This window comes from Salvelinus fontinalis, chromosome 27 (genome assembly GCF_029448725.1).
Source record: "Salvelinus fontinalis isolate EN_2023a chromosome 27, ASM2944872v1, whole genome shotgun sequence".
Lineage (NCBI taxonomy): Eukaryota > Metazoa > Chordata > Actinopteri > Salmoniformes > Salmonidae > Salvelinus > Salvelinus fontinalis.
The window spans coordinates 17,648,920-17,671,402 of record NC_074691.1 but is presented as its reverse complement, the minus strand read 5'-3'; the positions used below and the strand labels follow the sequence as shown (position 1 = coordinate 17,671,402).

Below are 22,483 nucleotides of genomic sequence, written 5' to 3'. Positions count from 1 at the left end.
CTCTCCTCCCGCTTATCCGGAAAGTCTGTGTGTAAGCTTCCATAATTACATTGATCTTGAGAGGGTTTTACGACCTGCTGACGCAGTCTATCACATTTCAACATGGCTCTTGTTAACGGCCCCGGTGTTTTGCATATTCCAAGTTCACGTACAACCACGTGTACTTCTCGGGTTTCCTGGTAATTGGGATTTTTCACATGTTCCTGAAGTAGAGGTCCAGAAGGAGGGAGTATGGGACAGACAGGCAGACGAGGGGTGCGTTTTTGGGCCTCAGAGCGTTGCCAAATGGTTCCTCTCCTTGATTGAGTCAGAGAGACTGTCAGGCCAGAGGCGTGGACTACGAAAACCAGATGTTGACTTCGCCTCTACATTTCCATAACCCTAAAAACAGATTGCAGTATAGTCCTAGTATTAGAAGCCTCGATAAAATGCTGTTTCGCAGCATTGTGTAGGGTGCTTTTGTGTTTTGTTTTCTCTTTAAATGCAGGATGCCAGGAAGTCATTATTAGGCCCCCTTATCCAAGGAAATATATCGTGCCCCTGAGTTTCCACCCAATCTCATCTTTTGGTCTGGTTTGAGTGAACACAACAGCCTGGGACAAAACCCTCCAAGCGCCCTAAATCTATCTTTGGCACTTATTTGGAATTTATGTGTGATTACTTACCATTAAGTGCCTAATAAGTGCCTTAGAAGGGTAACGGGAGGAGGATTTATGTCACAATAGAATGGGCGATAGGGGTACGACGTCTTAGGCCAACTTAAGATGGACGACCACAGTAAATGAAAGTGAGCAGTGAAGGATGGGTTGGATTGAGAACCTTTAGTCAAACACTGCCTCTGGCTGAGCTTCGCAGCCCCCTGAGTCCCTAGAGGCAGCAGGTCATTGTTGTGTTCAAATATCCTGACCTTTAGTAATGAGAAGGCAGGTTAGAGGACGACCTGGAAGCGCTTTGTCTGCATCTCCTGGGAACACAAACACCATCAGTATGCACAGGAACAGCTGCAGGGCGCTCCATGTCAATGAACACGTTGTGACACCTATTTGTAATTTCACTGCAAAGATATTTGGGAACCCTTTTATGGGAGCCTTGCTGTGTGAGAAAAACAGATAGCTAAGTGTATGTGTTGTGGGAGCGGATAACTGGTAAATCAGTCACTCAAATTTTTGATATTAAACTTGAATCGAACAGTACACATAACCTAGGCCATGACCTAACATTGGCTTCCTAATAGTACATGTGTCATGGTTTGTTGATTGTTCTGGATGTGGTGGAAAAATTAACGCTGGGGCGGATAAGCTGATAAGTCGTTTGCTTTTTGATGAGAGCTCCGGGTTTGGCAGAGATGTAGATTTGTGTGCCCTTCCTTCAAAATTCCTGTTAAAATGATGATATGTCACCTGATAATGATATAGGCTAGTAGGCATTGTGAGACAAGAATGGTTCCCAGACCCAATATTTGCTTGTCTGGTAACTCTATTCATGTCTTTATCTTTACAGATAATCCATAGGCAACTTTGCTGATAGCTGTTCCGCCCACTAAAGAATGAAGGTGTGTGTGTGTGTGTGTGTGTGTGTGTGTGTGTGTGTGTGTGTGTGTGTGTGTGTGTGTGTGTGTGTGTGTGTGTGTGTGTGTGTGTGTGTGTGTGTGTGTGTGTGTGTGTGTGTTGGTCTCAAGGTATTTCAGTAGTTCACAGATTCAATACTGGGGATTTAGTTTTAGGGCTGATTTTACTCCAAAGGGTGTCTGCTACTCCCCCTTTTCATCCAGCCATTATTTGATTTGTTTAGAGGATTACTCAGCCTGCTTTGGTGTTGCCTCTCCCCACTGTGCTTTCATCACTGCAGATTTCCCATGTTGATATCCCCATGTCATCCGATCCTATTTCTTCCTGTCCTAAAACCTAGTCCCATACGGTGTACAGTGTGAGTTTCAGAAGCAATTTACATATCTAGCGTGAAATTGAACAGCTGAAATAAGGCGCAGCGCAGAGATGTTTCTTGGCAGCTCTCCAGGAAGGGCAGCGGTTGCTAATCTGCTTTCTGGGCTTTGCTTTTCCCCCTGTCCTTGGTTGTTAAGCACTTTAGGAAAATGCATCTTAAGTGCTCTTTCATGTGTTTTTGTTATACTTATTGAGTTTAGCTTGCATGTAAATTCGCAGCATAGCATGCTCAGAGCAAAAGTCAGCGAATGGAGGGGAGGAAGAGAAGTGCTAGAGTCATTCTTGGCATAGATCCTGGGAGATGTTCTCTCAAGACTGCCTGCCTGGGTTTTTGCTCAGTATAGTTGATCCTATAGCAGAGGTTGCTTTGGCTTTTGGAGTTTTCTTGAAAGAAAAAACATTTGAACTTTGATCCAATACAATTGAGAGAGACGTCCACGTTGAATAGAATAAGACAGTAAGCCCGCAGGAATCCAAATGTCTATGACTCATTACTCACATGTAAAACAAAAATGGGAAAATGATCTTTGAAAGCAAAAAGGGGATTACTTTTTCCTCAATGGTAGTCCGTCTTTTCCACAAAAGCTTTCAGGAGTTGATATAGGCATAGGCCTACCTTTACTCAGTGGTGGAGGAGACCAAATACTGCGGCGTCTTCAAACTAAAAACAAGGAGAGTTTTTGGAATCTATTCAGGCCATTGGAAACTCCAATGTAAGCAACGCTTATGATTTAGAAGTGAACAGTTTTCTCATGTCATTAGTTGTTTAGAACCCCCACCACCTTCATTCTCCTTCAGCAGACTGGGTGATTTGTTATTTTTCTATATTATTCTGTCCTCCTGGGGTTTTGTTGCCAGGGCAATGGTTGACAAATGCCGCTCTGGGATTTGTGCGGGTATGTATCGGCGGAATGCCTGTGTTAAACATGACCAGAGGATCCTATCAGACCCCGAGGCGCGGGAGTAAGGGAGACACACTGGTGTCTGAGGATGCCCTTCACTCAAAGGAAATGAGCCTGTGATAAACAGTCACTGCCTGAATTCCTCCCCTTGTGTTGTCATCGCAAAAGTAAATACTTTGGGTAATGGTTTTGTTGTCTAAATCAACAAGCTTTCTTGCTCAGCTTAAGAGGATCAGTTCCCCGAATTGAGCTCAAATGTAAAGAACACTCGTTTTTTCCGAACGTCCATTTACATCAAACTAAAATGTGTCTTCTCAGAAGAGAATTCGAACACAGGACTCAGTGATTCCATGGTTTTGAACTTGCCCAGTGAATTGGAGTGACTCCTTTGGAAATGAGTGCTGACTGTGACTCAAGCCAAGCCTCATTGAAGTAATTGGCTTGCACCATGCTGGGACTGTGCTGTTCAGTGACCAGGCAGGGGGAGATGGAAATAATTTGTGAGCAGGATGTATGTGAATTAATTGGGCCTGTGTTTAGGACTTCATCTAAATTAGTATGGAAGTGTTTTACCCTCAAAGATCTTAGACACATTTTTGGACCAAAACAGCAGAGACCAACTTAGTTTTGCCGCACGAAACAACTGATGTTATACTGGAATTGTAAAGAAAATGTAGCCGACATAGAGCATTGTCTCTCTTACTACCCTTCACAAATTGTTCAGCAAACTAGTGCATTTGTTGGTACCTTGGCTTGTCTTTTTGTGATCTAATAAATAAAGCCAGATGTTTTTCTTGTCAAATGCTAATGATGTTCCGTTCCCCTCCTAATAAAGACCACATGGTCTATGTTGTAAATAGTAACATGCATAGAACATGCAGGCTACATATCTGGGAGACAGAAAAAGGCATGGAATGTAGAAGTGGTTTCCATAAAAAGTCAGGTCGAACAACTTACAGATGCACTATGCAGAAATCGCTCCACAATTTCCTAGTTGCTAAAATTAGAATTGTTCGCCTAATTTTAGTTTGTGACAAAACAAGCAAGTATAGTGTAGAGCAGGTATTCCCTGGGGGTACGCACAATGCCGTCGGGGGTACACCAAATATAAATGTGATACACATTTGTTTTACTTTTTTTTTTTTCAAACAGTCCATTTATGTTTTCCAACGGGGCTATACATTTGGGTGAGTTTTTTCTCTCATCTGAGTAGCCTCGTTTCACTGCCAAAAATATAACTTAACCATGTTCAGCGAAATAACAACACAATGTCAAATACAGGTAGCCTAGTCAAATAATTAACATCCAATCACATTAACCGTTAATCTCTTGCGGGAATTCCACTAACGGTCCGTAGGTAGCCAAACGTAGCTGCTGATCATGTTGGTATCTGTACTGATGGCGCAAAAGCCATGACAGGGAGACATAGTGGAGTGGTAACGCACGTGCAAGCAGTTGCTCCCGATGCCACTTGGGTACACTGCAGCATCCACCGAGAGGCTCTTGCTGCCAAGGGAATGCCTGACAGCTTGAAATACGTTTTGGACACTACAGTGAAAATGGTTAGCTTTGTTAAAGCAAGGCCCCTGAACTCTCTTGTATTTTCTGCACTATGTAATGATATGGGAAGCGACCATGTAACGCTTTTACAACATACAGAAGTGCGCTGGTATGACACTTTTTTTGTATTGAGAGACGAGACAGGTGTTTTGCGGGTACTATTTAATGAAGCTGCCAGTTGAGGACTTGTGAGGTGTCTGTTTCTCAAACTAGACACTCTAATGTACTTGTCCTCTTGCTCAGTTGTGCACCGGGGCCTCCCACTCCTCTTTCTATTCTGGTTAGAGACCTTTGCACTGTTCTGTGAAGGGAGTAGTACACCGCGTTCATAAAGTAATTATTATAATACAAAAAGCTTTGTTAAATAACATTAAAATGTGGCACTTAATTCATTGGTCGTATGGCGAATACAGCCATTAGCCATGACCTAGTGAGTAACTCTCCCGAGATCTTCAGTTTCTTGGTATTTTCTTGCATGGACTAGCCTTCATTTCTCAGAACAAGAATAGACTGTATCAGTGAAAGGTATTTGTTTCTGGCCATTTTGAGCCTGTAATTGAACCCACAAATGCTGATGCTCCAGATACTCAACTAGTCTAAAGAAGGACAGTTGTATTGCTTCTTTAATCAGCACAATGGTTTTCAGCTGTGCTAACATAATTGCAAAATGGTTTTCTAATCCTCAATTAGCCTTTTAAAATGCTAAACTTGGATTAGCTAACACAATGTGCCATTGGAACACAGGAGTGATGGTTGCCGATAATAGGCCTATGTAGATATTCCATCAAAAATCAGCTGTTTCCAGCTACAGTAGTCATTTACAACGTTAACAATGTCTACACTGTATTTCTGATCAATTTGATGTTATTTTAATGGACAAAAAATGTGCTTTTCTTTCAATAACAAGGACATTTCTAAGTGACCCCAAACTTTTGAACAGTAGTGTAGGTGAGAGTGGATTCTCGGCCCTCACTAGCATGAACACTAAATAAAGGCACAGACTGTGTGTGGAAAGTTATTTAATACTGAGACTCTCTCCAATACAACCCAACAATGCAGAGTTCTGTGCATCCTTTCAAGCACACCCTTCTCATTAACCTGTGGTGAGTTTTTCACAATTTTAGATGAAAAAACAAGGTTTTATATGTAAGATGGTTAAATAAAGAGCAAAAATATTGATTATTATTATTTGTGCCCTAGTCCTATAAGAGCTCTGTCACTTCCCACGAGCCGGGTTGTGACAAAAACTCTCACTCATTCTTATGTTTAATAAATGTATCGTATAGTGTGTGTGTGGCAGGCTTACAATGATGGCAAAAACAACATTTGAGAGTGCGCTGACCCTGGTGCTAGAGAGGGGTATGCAGCTGGAGGTTGAATGTTTGAAGGGATACGGGACTATGAAAAGTTTGGGAACCACTGGTGTAGATAATCATTGTACCATCTAAACCACTGTAAAAGACACAAAAACGGAACTTAAGAATGGGAGCACAGAAATAGCGCACATAGACTTGTTTTAAATGAGAATGACAGATCTATAACACACTTTTCTATGTGAATTTGGTCAGGTTGCCCCAAAAAATTACATATTGCAGCTTTAATTGATGTAGAATTGTGGTGAATGTAGACCTAGGCCTATGTCAGAAATTCAGGTTTTGAACTGTTAGGTCTACTGTGTGAATTTAAGTTGTTTAGAAAATAAATTAAGTCAATAAGATCTTGAATTTATATTGAAGGAATGTCAAACAATTTGAGGATCTTGAAGACTGCACATTTTTGCCCATTATGTTAATGTACCTGTGACCTAAAGTTTTTACACCAATTTACCCCAAAAAACTAATCTGTCCACATTTCCCTTCTTCAATGGCTACAGTTCTCTTGATCTTCTTGTGGCTATCTCAGCACACCTTGGTAATTGGTGATGTGGACCACATGTTGGCTTTCAATAGCGCTCTGTTCAGTCAGTGGCACCAGGACCTCTGGCACCAGGACCTCTCTTTCCCAGGCACATAGTTGTTGGCATCAGTTAAGGGAGGGAGAGGGAGGAATAGCTTCCTCTCCTCCCCCTTCCTCCCTCCAAACCCCTCTTGGTAGAGCATTGGTTGGATGGAAAGCTGGCCAGTGGGCAGGCTGTTTTGAAAGAGGCTCCACAGCCCTGCTGCTGCCAGTGTCTGTAATCTTCACGTGACCTCCGTGACCTTATTAACGGGGCGAGAGTGGCAGGGCTGCTGTTACCCCTCCTCTTGGGGGTCAAGGTGGTTGAGGTGGGGAGCAGCTATTAGCTTGAGAGCGTCCTGAGGAGAGGCTCTTTTGAAACGCCAAGGAAACATGTCACGTTCTCCTTTCCCTTTCTCCTCCAATTAAAGTGATTTTCCTCACTGGTGGTTTTTCAGGCCTGCGAGTTGGGAGTTGTTTTGAATCAGTATTTTTTGGGATGTTTTGTTGGGAGTTTTCTTTTTCTGTTGAGTAGGTAGGCTATGTGAGGTCGATTTAAAACATTTCTATCACAATTCTTTAGAATTGTCGAGGTAGGATGTTTTTTGTTTGTTGGAAAGATATTTTATATGGGACTGATGAAGTTCCAGCATGCTTACTGGTTCTTCTTCTTTATAAAGTCTGCTGCATACACTGGCTCAGCTCAGTGTTGGCTTTGTTTGGGGAGCCATAAAACATGCTGTGCCATCAAGTTCAAAAAGGAAGAAGTACAGTATATCACCATTGAGAGCCAGTTACTCCATCATGATGAGATTGCCAGAGTGAAACTTCCATTAAGTTTTGCTTAGAGACCCTCACATTTCCCAACGGAAGAAAAAACTGTTCTGTGGTGGTTAATTTGGTCTTTTTGTCTCTCTTACAGCTTACCCATTGTGACGCTCTTTCCAATCTGAATTCATGAACAACATCACTAGGTTGGACAATATCACTCCCCTGGTAAGGCATTTTACTACATCTTTCTCTTTCCTCTTATACATGAAGCAAAACAATTTACTTTGCAACACTATGCATGTTTGACTGATAAACAGATATAGGTCTAAATCCTCGGAACCAAGTACATACCCAGTACTTTTTTCTTTAAATTTTAGTTACTTTTAAAAGTGACTAATCCATTTGTTAAAATATACAAACTTGTGTTAACTAATAGTTACCAGTACTTTGTCTTCAAAGAGCTGTTGGATAATAATGATTCCAACTTTAATGTAATCAGACACTGAGTATGTTTTTCACAGTGAATACACTCTGCTTTCCATTGTACCCTCTCCCCCTTTCCCATTCCTCTCTGTCTGGCATGCCCAGACAAGATGTCAGTAAAAGTCAAACAAAGGTTTTTTTTCTGCTCTTGCTACAACTGGGTCAGTGAGAAGCACAAGGTGAACATGTTTACCTGCAGCTTATGCAGGCAGCCCTGCTGAACCACTGAACCTCCTCCAGAGCCATGTCAAAAAGCCCACAACTGTTACATTTTGCGAGGGGTTGCCCAAGTACATGTTGAAGACCAGACTGACTACTTTCCTTCTCTTTGACTGTCGCTTTGATTCATAAAAGTCTATCAGACAAGTAAACAGGTGTGTCTGTATGTTTTTGTGTGCGTGCCAGTGTCTGTGTGTTGCGGTCCAATATCTGTGCGTGTATGAAAGGTGGAGAGGAGCAGAATGGAACAGCTGGGTCTGCTATGTTGGCTTGTTTTGTAATGTCAGAGTCTGGTGTTGATTCAGAGCAAAGCTGCATGCTCTACACCTTTCCTGCACAGCTGCAATGATTCTGCTCTTAATAAGGCCCACTTATGTACCCAAGACAAAGCTGGAGGGGACGGGATGGGGGTTAAGGGGTTGGAGGTGGGGGTGGGGGTTGCAGTGCGAGGGATGGCTGCTGCCTGCGAGGGAACCTAGCAGCTGTGTTGACCGTCTCGTCTGACTGCGAAGAAAGGCACTGATTATAAAGTGCAACATTCTGGCAAGGCCGCAGTCTCAGCGAGGAGCAGCTTTGATCATTTAGCATTGTAAAGGCCTCAGGTAATACCCTGGTTTATTAGCTTATGAAGGGGTTGAAATCTTTATCTACAGTACTGGGCCCTTAAGCACTTTGATGCCAGCACTGAAGAATCTTTTTGATAACGAGCTCAGTGTTTTCCTTATATTCAATTAGCACCGGCGGGCCGCCACTGCTAAATCGCTGCCGCCTCTCCAAAAAATAAGTTTTTTTCTATGTATTTTTTATAATAATTTCTGGGATGGTAAAACTTTTCAGTGTAAACTTAAATGACCAAAACCAGATGTAAACTATGTAAAAAGTTAAGGGAGCCTTTATATATTTTAAATAAGATAATCTTTGAGAACTAACAATCACCAAAATAGAAACTAGACAGTCAAGGAGAATCTGTAAATTCCCAAAATGTCATGATTTTGTTATAGTGTTTGATTCACTCAGATAGGATAAGAATATGGCATAATCCGTTGCAAAATGTGTAGAATTGCAGGAAATTTGCTTTTAAACAGTGACCTCCAAGGGGAAACACTGGAACTTTTGAGCAGTTTGTTTGTGCCCATTTGTGGCAGCTTGGAAGGAAGATATACTAGGCTACTTAAAGTTTTTATTATCTGTCGATTTTGATACACATTCCTCAATGCGCTTGTTGATGAATGTATTGAGAAAGTATGAGATAGTTGCCAATTCTTAGTCGGCAAGATGACTTTGAGTAAATTGAGTCATGTGTGACCTTCATGAAGGGCCCTGGATGTTTCAGACAAATGGAGCCCTGAGGTAAACTGATAGTCTAGATACCAGATGGCCCACTACATGCTGCCAGAGCTGCTCCTCTCTGCTTTGACATGTTCAAACCCACAAAGCATACAACCTCTCTACCCGCTTCATGAATGATTCAACCCTAGCAGGAGATTTTTCACCTAATGCTCAGTCACTGCTTATTTCTGGCAGTGATCCCATCTGTGTTGGACACCTCAACGCTGACTCCAGCATAGGCGGTGTAGTGAGTATATTTGTTCAGTAACGGATGCCCGAACTCTGAAACTCCCGGTCGGTCACTCTGATTGGAGTTTTCTTTTCCCTTATTGGGTTCCTTGCTGTCTGAGAGGTTTCATCAAAGGGCAGATGTAGGCTATTCATAGCTAGGGCAGCACTCTTCCCTATAATTCATTTTGGCTGTTGTTTTGTCTCATCTTTGGTCCATTGTGTTGGCAGTTCTGCTGGTGGTCCCATATAAACAACTCTGAAAGGGGTTCCCCTCTCCTCCTGTCTCTCGCTCTCTCGCTCTCTCTCTCTCTCAGAGAGCCTGTGCCTCTGGTTTTAATGGGGTAATTGAAGTTAGAGGATGCCTGGTTCTGGTGTTGGGTGCCAGGAAGGACCAGCTCTGTGTCTCTGACCCCTGCAGTACAAAGGGACCTTCTCATCCTCCTCTCAGAAAGCTGGGAAGAGTAAATATTTAGCAGGCTGCACAACAATGGCTGGCCCAGAGAGAGAATGAGACTTTCACCAGAACTCATGGCTAAAGGGGACATTTGGCAGAGGGGGGGACTAGTTGGCTATTTCTGGAGGAGGGTTTTTTGGGGGAAAGGAATCTCTCAAGCTGAAGTCTCATTTATAGGGCGGGGTTTTCACCAGAACCCACAGCAGCCACTAAGGGGACTTTCTGTCTAAATATATATTTAAGATCTTTCACACTGTTTGAGCGATCAGACATCCTTTCTGTCAGCGCTCTCTCTCCTCTGTTTGGAAAACTCCATTATGGCACATCTTTCTTTCTTCCGTTCTTTTACCCCCCTTTTTGACATTCTAACACTGACACAATTGTGTGTGTGTCTCTGTGTGTGTTTGTATTTGTCTTTTTAAAAGTAAAGTTATCAGCCTTCCTTTAGACACACTCTGGATGTCCCCCCCCCCCCCCCCCCCCCCTCTTCTCTCCTATGTTAGATTAGTTGTTAAGTTGTAATCCTTTGTACACTAGGCCTACATCACAATTAATGCCAACAATGAAAACGGGGTTCCGCTGTCTATAGGCTTCAGCCGGGTTCCATTGGAAAGGCCTTAAAGCAGGTCTTTGTCTCCCGTGTGCCATCAGTGTGACTGACATGAACAGGCCAGAAGACTGCAGGCGCCATAGGGCTTAGTGTGCGAAGGTTGTTCCCTGGCCAGGAGGAGAGGGAGCAAGCATGGGGCCCTATAATTCAGATCAACACAGTGATTTACTGTAACTTCTAAATCCTCATAATTTACTGCCATAATTACTCCTCCAAAGGTGTGAAGTTCTTCAACAAAACGCATTGTGCCGGGGTGAATGGGCCTGACCCCTCATTCCAACCGTTTCCACTCCGAGAATCATTCTGGCTGGCACGGTTACAGCTTAGCGCTCGCTGGCTGCCACAGCAGAGAGAGGTATAGAAAGCCCAGTCCAGGGTCACTGAGCCTCTCAACACTGAGACAGCTTACTTGGGACAGCTTACTTACTACCACTGACACAGAGTGGGGGGAAAGAAGAAGGGATATTTTGCCATGGTGTAGATGGCAGTAAAAAGAAACTCTAGCAACAATTAAGAACACCCCCCCACCCCACCCCCACAGGGATGCTGGCCCATGTTGACTGCCAAGTTTCCCACAGTTGTGTTAAGTTGGCTGGATGTCCTTTGGGTGGTGGACCATTCTTGATACACACGGAGAATCTGTTGAGCATGAAAAACCCAGCAGCGTTGTAGTTCTTGACACAAACCAGTGCGCCTGGCACCTACTACCATAACCCCGTTCAATCTTTTGTCTTGACCATTCACAATCCATTTCTCAAGTCTTAAAAAGCCTTCTTTAACCTGTCTCCTCCATTCCGATTGCACTGATTGAAGTGGATTTAACAAGTGACATCAATAAGGGATCACAGCTTTCACCTGGATTCACCTGGTCAGTCTATGTCGTGGAAAGAGCAGGTGTTCTTAATGTTTGTACACTCAGTGTATATAATTGCATCATTGAACGTTAATGTTCGGTTGTTAATGATGGATTGCGTCATGGAACAGAGGACAAAGACCAGTCATCGCTGGCTAGAATCCTCCAACACTCCTCTCCAAACAAACAATGTCTTTGTTAGAATGCATAAGCATGAGTAGGAATAACACTTCAAAGGGAAACGAATGAAACAAACAAACAGACAGGATGAATATGGAAAATAACAGGCTGGCAATCTGTCTCTGTGTACGGTTTTTAATTGGTCTGTTGTACTTAGTCCAGTTAAAGCTGTGTTGTTGGTCATGCTGCTCTAGCAGACTAATGGGCTGAGTATGGAGCTAAGTGGGTGCATGTCCACAGCTGTGCCAGCCAGCCAGCCAGTGGTTTATGAGCCATTCTCATTCACTTGTTCCTTAACACTCTCTCTGCTTGATTATGGATGTGTAGCCTTGGTGTGTGTACGTACATGTGACACAAACCCGGGGGGGAGGTATTGCATATGTGTTTATGAAAGAAAAAACCCCATCTCCAATACCTTTTAGGGGAGGCATGTTGACCCAAAGCATGATGTAATTCAATAATCCTGTCACTATAATTTTCCCACTTCTTTTAATGGGTAGGAGTTTAATCCAGGTTCTGTAGCAGGGCCCCATAATTTTCTCTGGGCGAGGAGTTTTTTTCACTGTTTATAAATATTTATGCACATAACAGCTAATAAAGTCCGGTCTGACTAGGAACTGGACGGCTTTCCAGTTTTAATTTTGAAGATATTATATATTGTTGGTGGAGACGCCAAAAAGCTGTATCCACCCTTTTAATAATAATAATAACAGCTTGTTTTCTCATGTAAAATGAAAATGACAAACAGACCTTCACCCCTATAAGTATGCATATACATACTCTCTTACATACACAAACATACCCTCATATGTCCATGTCTGCTCCGTACCCTGATGCTGTGAAGTGGGTGGATGGAAGGGCCGGGGCATTCTATACAAACACAGGGAGTTGTGAGGAGACACCTGTAGCTCTCAAGCCTCTTTCTCCTCGGCTCCTGGTACAGTATCAGTGTCCTTTTGATGTACGATTTGTTATTGGTTTTGGGGCCCGGGGCAGCAACATCTCAAATGTGTTAAGTGGATCGGCTGTCAGAAAGCCATTCTTTGTGAGTGATTCTTTTAGTATTATTTGTTTTTACTTTACGGATAGGGACTTTGAGATTAGCCCCCCCTTTCCCCACACTGCCCCCCCCCCCCCCCCCCAGTGCACCTCTTCTATCACAGTGAAAAGACACACACACCCCATCCTCCACACCCGCAGTATCAGGGCCACATCTGAATGTGACAGACAGGAGTACACACATGTGAGTATTTATAGTCTACATTTGTCAAAGCGCACATTTATCATGTGGCCCGCTGGTGTCAGTGCTGCGTTCCCATGTCTCTCTCCCTCTGCTGGTACTCAGCGCGACACCCAGCACCTGCACACCTGATACACACACATACACACACACACGTTTTGCCTTACATTGATAAATGCACCCCTCACCACAGAAATCACTCTGAGAACTCGCAATCTAATCAGTCTGGTCCAGGAGAACTCGATGGGCCTAACTTTTACAGTAATTTTGTTGTTTGGTCTTAAGATTGTAAGGGGAAGAATTTGAAAGGTTTGCTCCGTCAAACTTTCGACCCTAGCCATTCTCTTCATATGGCAGGGATAAGCCTTAAAGAGAGAGAAGTGTTGTGCCTTCAGGGCTGAAGTGATTTTTATTTGGAACCACTTAAGATATTCACCTGTGTATTTTTTATTTAACCTTTATTTAACTAGTCACTTAAGAATAAATTCTTATTTACAATGACGGCCTACCCCGGCCAAACCCGGACGATGCTGGGCCAATTGGCCCAATCACGGCTGGATGTGATACAGCCTGGATTCGAACCAGGGACTGTTGCGCTGAGATGCTGTGCATTAGACCGCTGTGCCACTCGGGAGCCCTGAAATTGCTTATTTTGGCAAGAATGGTAAATAACCTCTTGGGCCTTTTAACCAATCATATAGTGCACAGAACTGTCTTAGACTGCCCGTAAAAGTGTAATTACACCAGTCCAAGACCAGCTTTTTACATTGGTTGCCATTCTTTACTAAACCCTCGTAACAACGTATAGCTGGTTAGCTGCCAATAGCTAGCTGAATGCCATTACTCAGTCATTCTGGGAAAGGTTAATGGACTGTTCTGTACTGGTCTTGAGGTGTATAGAGTAGTATTACTTAGCTGTGAACAGATCTAATAACTGGGCCTGCACTTACCGTGTAAAAACCAAAAAGAGAACGAGGTGGGAAAGGAAGAGAGATGTGAAAATCTCATTGTGTTAAAATGTCAACACTTTTCCGTTTTTTTTTTTGTTCTGGAGGAGCAGCTGCGGAGACCTAAGCCCCGTCTCAGTGGTTTACTCTCTCCGTAGGGAGCATGACAGAGTCCAAATGCCAGCTCTGCCCCAACCCTCCTAAAAACAGAGAGCCCCATTAGTAAGGCTAATACACACACACACACACACTCTAGCCCTCCCAAACCAGAGTCTCATTAGTGAGGCGAATTCACCCCAACCCCGTCAGAAAGTCTGCTTGTCCTTGGGCTGCTGAGTGAGATGACACAGGATGAAGTCATTCCATTTATGTTGGCACAGAGACCGGGCTGATGCCATGCCTGCCAAGAGTTCTTGGACACGTCTCACGATGGTGAGAGGGACAGGAACCAAAAGGTTTGTGCCGCAGTACGTTGGACCAACGTCCAGCATTGCCTTTGTAAAGCCTGTGTTGAAAACCCCACTGAAATAAGACAGGTGGTGACGTTGAAGAATGCATGACGATGAAAGTTGGGAGAGGTTCCTGTTCATGTCTCCTCTCCTAAAGCAACCTTTTTTTTTTACGTTATTATTTTTGGATAATGTGTGTACCTTAATATCCATACTTCCATTCATTTTGCACTCTCCCAGTATTTCTGAATGACAGTATTATGTCAGTGGTTTGTGATCTCACACCTAGACTGTTTTGCCACAGAAAATGTAGCGTCATGATTTTTCCTCTCTCTGTCCGGCACTGTGTGACATACCAACCGTGGAATCAGAGGGTCCCAGGGAAATTTGACATCCCCGTACCAAAAGGTAGGCATCGGAGGCTGGATTTTGACAGACATCCCTCACCCCCTTTCCTTCCCATCAGAGGCCGGAGAGGAGCTGCCCTGTCCTGTGTTTGTAGGGCAGGGGCTAGGGGGAAGTTTGACTCTGGAAAGCTTTGGCTGTGTTTGGGCAATTCATCAAAGGCTCAGCCGACCTGATGAACAAACGCTAAATTTGTGCTCCTCAAAGAGTCTCTTTCCATTACCCCCACAGGCCAACACCAGCCTCCTCCTTTTCCTTCCCCGTCGGCTCGACTGGACTGCCCTGTCTGTCTCAGCCCTTCGTTAGCATCTCAGCAAGCCCAAGATCAAACAACTACTCCTTCCTTCCACTGTCACTCTCCTCTAGTGTCTGTAGTGCCAGCCTCAGTTTGTTAGTGCTCTGAGAGCCCCCTTCTCTGAGAGGCTAGACAGGGATTAAAACTGTCATTGACCAGAGGAGGAACTATACCACGGTGTCTCTTCTGGCACTGAACGTGTTTTTATGGATCAAAAAGGTGCTTAGGTGGTGGGCGCCCCTGCCATGGGCCGTGGCAGGGGCGTGGCAATGCATTTTAAGTCAATTTTCTGCAATACTACAAATTTCTCCATGGAGCTGAGATGTATTGTTTTCAGTTTTAAAGCTCATTTCCTGCAATTCTACCCATTTTGGCATGCAGCTGAGAATTTTTTTTACAGTTTTAAAGCTATTTTCCTGCGATTCTACATATTCTTTTTGGGTTTTATATTTTTTAAATGTATTTTATTGAATATCCGAAACATACAATATACTTGCAGTGAAGCCGCTCAACAACTACACCATACCAGTCATCCAACAGACTCCTATTCAGAGCAACACACAGAATCATCCAGGGTCAATGCCCTGCTCAAGGGCACGTTGACAGATCTCCCACCAGGCCAAAAAACGCGAACCCGAACCCCCCAAGATCCCCCCACAGTTCCCCAATAGCTGTCCCTCAATCATTCGAGACCCCTCCCACAGTTCACCCCCCACAAGAAGAAAAATGTAAATTAAAAATACAATTAATTCCATTCCCCACCACCAAAAACCCTCCCAATGCACCAACAACCAAGAGAATGAACTAAAGAGAAAAAAGAAAACAGCAAACAACAATGCAAAAAAAATAAGAAAAGTAATACATTTAAAACAAAGGACATCAAGGACAACTAAAATCATAACAGCAATGCCAACAGTATATGTTTGTGTGCATGTCTGGCACTATTACATGTATGTGTGTGTTGTTGTATGTGTTTATTTGAATGAGAGTGTGTGTATATGCATGTGTACAAACACCTGCACGGCATCAGCCTCAGGCAAACCAGCATTAGTTGTAAAAACACTGCCACTTAGTGTCATTCAAATGTACTTTTTATTATGTTTTATTTTGACTTTATTTTTGACTTTTATCTTTGACCATCATTCTATCTCCCGCACAGCAACTCCACTCCCACTTGTCTCCAATTCCACATCCCAATCCTCAGCCCATCCCACCTATCTCTGCTGGCCACCCACTTCGGGTTTCTACTCAACACATATCTTTCAACTATGCTGTGATGGTTAACGTACAATTTCAATCTTTCTAATCGAATGTAATCCACAGATTGCGAGTTGAAGATAAATACTTTTACTAAGAGTATTAGTAAATTAGTAATTGACAGTCTCTCCAGATCTCCTAACAGTACTATTTATAGGGTCAATTTTAGATCAATGCTATGCATTTTCAGCCATTCCTGAGCCTGAGACCAGAAACAGGCTACCTGAGGGCAATACCAAAATAGTCTATTGATTCTGTATCCTCACAACAAAATCTGCAGAGCTTGGATGATTTTATGCCCCAAATATTCAACGTTTTGTTGGTGGCAAGAATTCTATATAATAATTTTAGCTGAAAAGCACGAAGTCTTGCATTGTTTTATATATCAACTCATACACCTTGTACCATGGAATCGCTATATCAAAAATATCTTCCCAACTATTTTGCAATCTGAATGGCACAGTTGTAAACATCCTGGTCCTCAAATTAAACTGGTATACTTTCCTATTTATGCTATTTTTATTCCTCCGCCAGTTTTAATCCTTATATTGGACAGACAGACCAGTTCCCTACCTCCTCCCGCTGCCACCTGCCTCCTCCATTTTTGGGGTAATTCTGTAATCAATTGGTTGTACTCTTGGATTCAGCACACCTTCCCATACAATTCTGATAACTCCATAAAGGGCATAACTCTACCATTCCAATTTACAATATAATTTAAGAACAAAATACCCTTTTCAAACATCTTTCCCATAAATACAGGTATTTTTTCAACCAGCACATTTGAGTTCAGCCATAATATTTGTTCTATCTTTTCAGGGGAAAAAGAGAGACACTTTGAAAAAAGTTTAATTTTCAGTGAATCAAAAATGAGACATGGCAATCTGCACAAAGGCAAAGAGGCAATTTTTAAACAATGGATGAGCTTTTCTTAGTAATCTACTTGAGAACCATTTAGGGTTTAAGTAAAACTTTTGAATAAGTGAAGCTTTTAGAGAGACGTTTAGTGCTTTTATATTTAATTATCTCAACCCACCCAATTCATATTCATTATACAGATAGGCATGCTTTATTTTGTCTGCTTTAGCGTTCCAGATAAATCGAAATATTGTTTGCTCATATGATTTGAAAAATTAATCATCAGGAGTAGGCAGCGCCATAAGTGAGTGAGTAAACTGAGATATGACTAAGGAGTTAATCAGGGCAATTTTAGACTGGTATTTACCTCTACATGGTTGCAGGATCTTGTCTATTTTTACAAGTTTTCTATTGAAATTCATTGTGGAGAGCTTATTTATATATTTTGTGATATGAATACCAAGTATGTCTACTTCACCATCAGCCCATTTTATAGGTAAACTGCAGGGTAATGTAAAAGTTTTTTAAAGATCCAATACGTAATATTGTACACTTATCATAATTAGGTTTTAGTCCAGAGAGTACGAAAAAGTTATCAAGATCTTCAATGAGACATTGCAGGGATCTAGCTTGCGGACTTAATATAAAACTTGAGTCATTGGCATACATACACCTTTGTTTTTAAGCCTTGGATTTCTAATACTCTAATGCCCATATTCTGCCATAGAGCTGAGATTTTTTATTTTTTTATTTAAAGCTAGTTTCCTGGAATTCTATGCATTTTTGCCAAGGATAATGCTGTTTTGCTCAAACATAATATCAAAATGGATACTGCTAAATTGATTGTTTTGGGAATTTTCAATTCTCCCTGACTGTCTAGCTGAATATTATTATAATCGTTTTTTTACACAACGCTTAGGTGGCCTGCCCAAGAATTACAATGGCAAAAAAATCCCTGCACTTGAGGAGAAGAGGAAGAAAAGGGATAGAGGTGGAGAGAGAGAGAAAGCCGAGGGTGCACTGCCGCTGTATGTGAAAGGAGGACAAAGGTCCAGTCCAAAGCCCTGACACCATGTGAAATCCTTTGTAAAAACAACTGTAATTAGAGGGCAGAGCCTGCTTTTGTGCCAAAGGGCTTTGTGAGGGTGGTACTGGTGGGGTGGGAGGTTACTTCCCAGTCCAAGGCTGGAGCAAGGCTGAAGAACAACCCTCTGTTAATTGGCTTCTAAGAATCCTTTCCCCTTGTCTTCTGAAACATACACATCTAGTTTTTTTTTTGTTGGTGTGTGTTCTGGGATTGTCGAAGATATGGCCTAGCAATTCATTGTGACCAAAAATAAGTTTGTTCTTGATCATCACGATAATAAGCCTATTCCATCCTTAGAGGACTTGAAAGGAAAGGACAAACCATTTATCAGCAAATGACAAATCAGTCTGTCAAAGTGAGTATAGAACAAGTGCTTGTGATCTCATTTCCACCTCCAAGCTGCCCATCAACACCTATAAGAGGAATGTAGATTAGCATTACGGCCATCCAGCTACACCACCCCGGTATCTCTTTAATTTCAAGGTTTTTCTAGCCTATTTTCATGTTTATCTTCTCTTCTGGGACATGAAGCAGGTCATATGGCTACAGCATGTAGCTGGTTGTGGTTGCACTTTCTCCTGCTACTCCAGCAACTCCTTGCACTTGTTCTTTGGTCCCTTGAATCTCCAGCTAGACAACGAGGATAATTCAGCACAAAGGCTATTCTTCTAACTGTCTGTGGTCATAGGGAGAGATGAAGCCTCAGTTAGTGTGTATAAAGTTTAGTGTACTTTAATAAACGTACAAATTTAGGCCCAACCTAGAGTGTTCTCTTTAGGCCTTGTCTAACTCTGGCAGTAAGTCCTGGCCATCCCTGCGGACTTGGGGAGTGTTAATCGGGTGGGAGATGTCCGTCCTCACTCTGGAGGTGTCAGAGGTATTTGGTTTCCCTGGGTTTCCGAAACTTAGACTCACAGAAGCCACAAAGCAATGTCAGCAATGCTGCAAGATGAGAGTGATACTACCCCCCCACCCCCCATTACCACATGCAGGGGTAACTGCAATGCACAATGGGGTTGTAACATTATCTGACGGATGGTTCCTGCCTGATTTCAGCTTTCACGATTGCCTATTAGGTCACCGTAAATGTGCTTCCAAATCAAAACGAGTTGGATCATGTTTAATTTATAGCAGGAAACTTTTGTGCAGTGCATGTTTTTTTTCTCTCAGCTGTTTGAAGTTTTATGTCCTTGGAATGTGCAAGAGGGAGCGGCTTTGGCTCTTTACCTTGGGCATTTGTGCTGCATTTTGTTTAAGCGTAGGCCTAAATGTATTCTGCATCTGTGCAAACCTGAACGTGTATCTTTTGTAAGGGATCCTTCAGTTGTCCTACAGTATTTTCTGTCACCCTAGTACTTTCAATATTGCCTTGACCCTTGCATTTAGGAAGGACACGCTCCAATAGAGCAGGCTATTGCAAAACTTTATCACATTTCCATTGGTGCTCCAAATTATAACAGGGAACATGAAACAGAAAACCCGTTCTTACAACGGTCGTACTCCAGGTCCATTCCTGAAAGTGTTTAGAAATGTCTCTCTCCTTTTTTCCCTTTCATTGTTGGCTGAACCCGTCAGTTTGAACTGTGGGTGATCAGTGCTGGGACCAGTATGCTTTAAAAAAAATGTATTTTTTTTACCTTTATTTAAACTAGGCAAGTCAGTTAAGAACAAATTCTTATTTTCAATGATGGCCTAGGAACAGTGGGTTAACTGCCTGTTCAGGGGCAGAACGACAGATTTGTACCTTGTCAGCTCGGGGATTTGAACTTGCAACCGTTTGGTTACTAGTCCAATGCTCTAACCACTAGGCTACCCTGCCGCCCCTTTGATTACAGCTTCATCCCGTTACTGTGCCCTTTGATGTGGTTTCCCTGCAGTCCAGGGAAACCACATCAGTGGCCGCCAGCCAGCCTCTTGTTATTTCAAAGGGGGCATCCTCGCTCGACGCGGATGGCCTGCGCTGACCAGGCAGATGACCACCACAGGCATGGCTGGATACTGATACACCAGGCTTTAGTGTGATAATCCTAGCCACTCATGAGGTTTAATGGGGCTATAGGCTCTGCACTTCAACCATAAAGCCGTTTATTCACACTGAGCTAACTAGCCCGTAATGCAGTGGTTCCCAAACGTTTTCACTCGGCCCCCCCTTCCAGCATTGGCGAACATCCCACGCCCCTCCTGTGCACAGCACTGTTCATGACACAAACTGCTCACACCCCTCGTTGATGGAGAGAATTTAGCAGGTTTAAAGCTTATTTTCAGCAAATCTACACATTTTGTCATGGGGTTCAAAGAACATTTAGCAGTTTTAAAGCACATTTTCTTGTAATTCTATACATTTTGCAATGTCTAATGTATATTCATGTTATATTTGAGTGACTAAAAAATTACAACAATATCTATGGGCAAATTTTTTTTTTAACAAAAAACGTTACCTGTCATGGGCTAGTTGATCTGGACATTTCTGACCAGTTATAAATAGCTCTCTAAGATATCCAATGACTAACATGACAAGAGGAACTGATGATGCACTACCCAATTTCAAAATTACACCTTGTGTATTCTACTATTACAACTTTCAAGAGTAAGTTTAAAGCCGGACTGAGGTCCCCCTGCGCCCCACAGTTTGGGAACCACTGCTGTAATGTACACTCAACTGTATATGAATAGGTAACAATCATGTTTGGTCACAGGCACAGGCTTTGTTGTTGAGTGGAACTTTCCTGGGTCTGTGTTATGTAATTTATTCAAATGGCTTGTTATTATTTTCTTTGTGTGTACAGTAGCCTACAGAATGTAGTGTAGGCCTACTGTATGTTTGCTTTGCAAGTAGGCCTACATTAGGCTATACTGTTTTTGTTGGCTAGTAATCACTTAAACAGGGTGAGTGTTTATCGAAAGATTTGTGTTGGATGTGCTACTAGTTTAGCATTAGTATAGCTCATTGAAACTACAGATGTACATAACAAACCACAATGTAGGCCTATACAGCAGTTAGGGCTCATTGAAAGTTGACCTGAAAGTTTGCTGCTGGTAAACACAACTGTTCTAAACAAAGAAAACCTAGGTACTTTCCTTGGAGCCAGCACACTACTGCAGTGCATATTATGGTGTGCTATATGAACTGTGTCCTGATGCTGGCGGACAGCTGAAATTAAAGCCAGGTATAGCCTCTCCCTTTCCATGATTCCATGTGAGGAAGAACCACCCCTGCTGAGCAGAATGCTCTGAGCACAGAAAGTGTCCAAAGATTTTCCAACAGTCCGGAAGACGAGCTCTTTCCGGTTTTCATATTTTCAATGTGGGAAAGATTGTGATATTGCATGGTGGTGTAATGGAGACATGCAACATGGGCACAAAATGTTCTTGAAATAGTCCAAAGGATATGGTAAACTTTTTATTGTGTGGTGGCGGCCCAACTGTTGGTTGGGTAGGGTTTTATCAGAAAGTCCACAGTGTGTTTTGAATCAAACCACAGTTATTTCAAGGGAATGGGCAGGGCAGAGAGGTCTGACCTAAAGGGAGTTCTGAGCTAAAGGGGAGTATATTTTAGGGAGTTATTACATTATAGAACCCAGCCAAAGGACAGAACACAGCTGGACTGTAACCTTTAATTTGGTGTAGGCCATGACGTGGGTGGGGTCATAATGAAGTGGTTTGAGGTAAAACAAAAAGGTGTATTGATACCAAAACCATGATTATTTCACAACTTAATAAGTAGCCGTTGACAGCTGATTTCTTTGGTCAGTTTCATTTGTAAACTTGGTGTTAGGTCATTATTCTCTCTTACACATCCCTCTGGCTGGAAATCCGCGTTATAAATGCGCTTTACATTTAAAATAATAATTTCCAATTGAGCCGACATACAGTATGCAGCGTTTATCTTGAATGCAGATAGGCGACAAAGCGCCATCGGATTGAATCCTGGCCTTAGAAACCTCTTAATAATAGTCAGTAATTGTCTGAATAACATCCTAAAATAAGCTGCTCATAAGATTTTAATTTTCCTGTCGTGATCATGAAATAAGTCAGACTCATAACACATTGTTTCTAGTCTAGTTTGTTTTGCTGTTTACTAGCTAGTAGCCTCGTCGGGAAACGACGGGATTTTGAAGGTATGGCAACACGAGACACATACCGCGTTCTAAACTGAGAACTCGTAACTGAGAACTGGGAAATCTCCGACTTCCTACTTCAGTGCATTTTAAATAACTGGGAACTCGGGAAAAAAAAGGAGCTGAGACTGAGAAAAATCGATTATAACGGTAATCAAACTCGGAGTTCCAACTCGGGAACTCAGGCCTCTTTCTAGAGCTCAGACTTGCCGACCTGAAGATCACTGACGTCATGATTTGACCTCTTATTTTTCCGAGTCCCCAGTTGTTTTGAATGCGGCATAACTAGCTAGTGATGGTAATACTACTACTGATGATGATGATGATGATGGACCTCCGTTCCTCCAGCTGCTGTGT

The 22,483-nt window shown here is 42.6% G+C and overlaps 1 protein-coding gene across 1 annotated transcript in view; it reads left to right on the top strand.

Annotated features, from left to right (window-relative positions):
• The window catches only part of LOC129825187 (protein dispatched homolog 1-like), a 73,117-nt gene that overhangs the window by 20,330 nt on the left and 30,304 nt on the right, over window positions 1-22,483 (top strand). Inside the window, exon 3 of the mRNA XM_055885072.1 lies at window positions 7,263-7,336. The gene's annotated coding sequence lies outside the window, so the exon portion shown is untranslated. The remainder of the gene's footprint in view (window positions 1-7,262; window positions 7,337-22,483) is intronic.